General features: G+C 43.3%; 1 non-coding gene across 1 annotated transcript; it reads right to left on the bottom strand.

Moving 5' to 3' along the window:
- Positions 1–326: 326 nt before the first annotated feature.
- On the bottom strand, positions 327–397 carry Trnav-cac. Its single transcript has one exon. It is a non-coding gene; the product is annotated as a tRNA-Val (tRNA).
- Between the last annotated feature and the right edge of the window lie 1,323 nt (positions 398–1,720).

The following is a 1,720-nucleotide window of genomic DNA, read 5'->3' as shown; positions in this document are numbered from 1 at the left end:
GCACCCAGTTTCCATTTTCAGGTTCTAAGTTAGACAGAGGTAATCCTTTCTGTTGGTCATTTTCTTTTCCTTTCATAACATAATATTTAGAATTAATTTATTTCCATTTCAGGGACCTTGATTCCTCCCACTCTAGAGGCTTCATACAGCCATAATATTTAGTCAGACCAACCAAAAAGAACAACTTATTCACAGTTGATGAAACATTACTAACTTAGCATTCAGTTTAATTACTTTTACTGAAGTTGGATCCTGGCTTTGTTGTACTAAAGCAGGCTGGTGGAGAGAAGCTGACCCTACTGAGTTTAAACGGTAAAAAAGACACATGGAGGTGCTGGGGATTGAACCCAGGGCCTCATGCATGTGAAGCACATGCTCTACACTGAGCTACACCCCCAGAGAGACAGCAGTGATACTGGTGAAGCTTGGACCTCTGATGGCAAAAATAGTTTGGCATTCTATCCTCCACTCTGTTAGGGAGCTCATCCAAGCTCCTGCTGTCTCCTGTGCTTGGACTGCTCCATTCAGATCTGACAGAGCTGATGATGATCAAAATGAGCTTTGGACACTGCAGTCCAAACTCTTGGCAAAAGTCTTTGGCTCCACTTTTCTCTCAGCATTTGGCTTCTTTTCTGCTTGTTCTGCTTCCTGCTTTTGGCTTTATCTCTTCCCCAGGCCACATTTGCTTCTTGAAGCCCACGGGGGTTGCAGCATGAATCAATGAAAAAAAGCCTCTGTGCTCTTTTTTCTGCAGTGGCTGTTCATTCATATCTACCTTTTTGGATAATGTACATACAGGCTTGGGTTACAGCATTCAATTCTGAACCTCTGCATTTAGTACCCAGGTGTGGGGACAGTGACTTTCCCAAGAGTCACATCATATGTTTCAAGCACTCTAGAAATTTATTTCTCATCCTGGCCTTTCGCTCCCCTGAAATAAATGAAATCTGTCTCTCTGGGTGCTCTTCTACCCCTCCAAGGTGGGACCTTGGAGACTTGGGCCCACAACCAGAACTGCAATTCTATGGACTATCTGGGACCCCTAGGCTCTAAGACCCTAATGGCTATAAACCCATTTTGGGCAACAGTAAAGGTAAAAGAAACAGTGTCAGAAGGTGAGGATGGAAGGAAACAGTTTTTAGTTCCTTTATGGGTTTTGCAAATACTACATACCTTCCCAACACTAACTATATCGGTCCTTAGACCTCTGCATACATTTCTTCCTTCTTTAATGGGCTCTGAACACCTTGCAGGACAGTACAGCTTCCTTTGTTTTCCTTATGTCTGATTTCCCAGCCCTGCTCCTGCTCAGAGTGGCTGTTGCGTGAAAGCAGAGCTGACTATGCAGCTGAATCATTCTCAAGCGTTGTAATTGGGAACCAGGAGTTTATCAGTTATACCCATTGCCAGCACACAGATCTCCTGAGGCAATTAATAGAATTCTCTTATTTAAATAATTTCATGCAGTTTCAATCTGTGCCCAGATTGAATCTTGGGTTGCTACTTACTCTAAGCAAGGTGAAGCAGGGATGCATGAGCTGTATTAAGTCACAGATCTCTACCTGCACTCGAGCCTTGCCTTGAGTCAAAAGTTCTCATCCCTGGTTGCCCATGTAATCATCTGAGATCTCTGAAAGCAATACTTGGGCCACACTTTAAGCTAACTAACTCAAAATCTGAGGTTGGGTCTAGGTATGGACATTTTAAAAACTCTCCTGGT

The sequence above is a fragment of the Fukomys damarensis genome, unplaced genomic scaffold (assembly GCF_012274545.1).
Source record: "Fukomys damarensis isolate Sample0158 unplaced genomic scaffold, DMR_v1.0_HiC HiC_scaffold_36, whole genome shotgun sequence".
Classification (NCBI taxonomy): Eukaryota; Metazoa; Chordata; class Mammalia; order Rodentia; family Bathyergidae; genus Fukomys; species Fukomys damarensis.
This window is presented reverse-complemented; position numbering and strand designations above follow the sequence as displayed.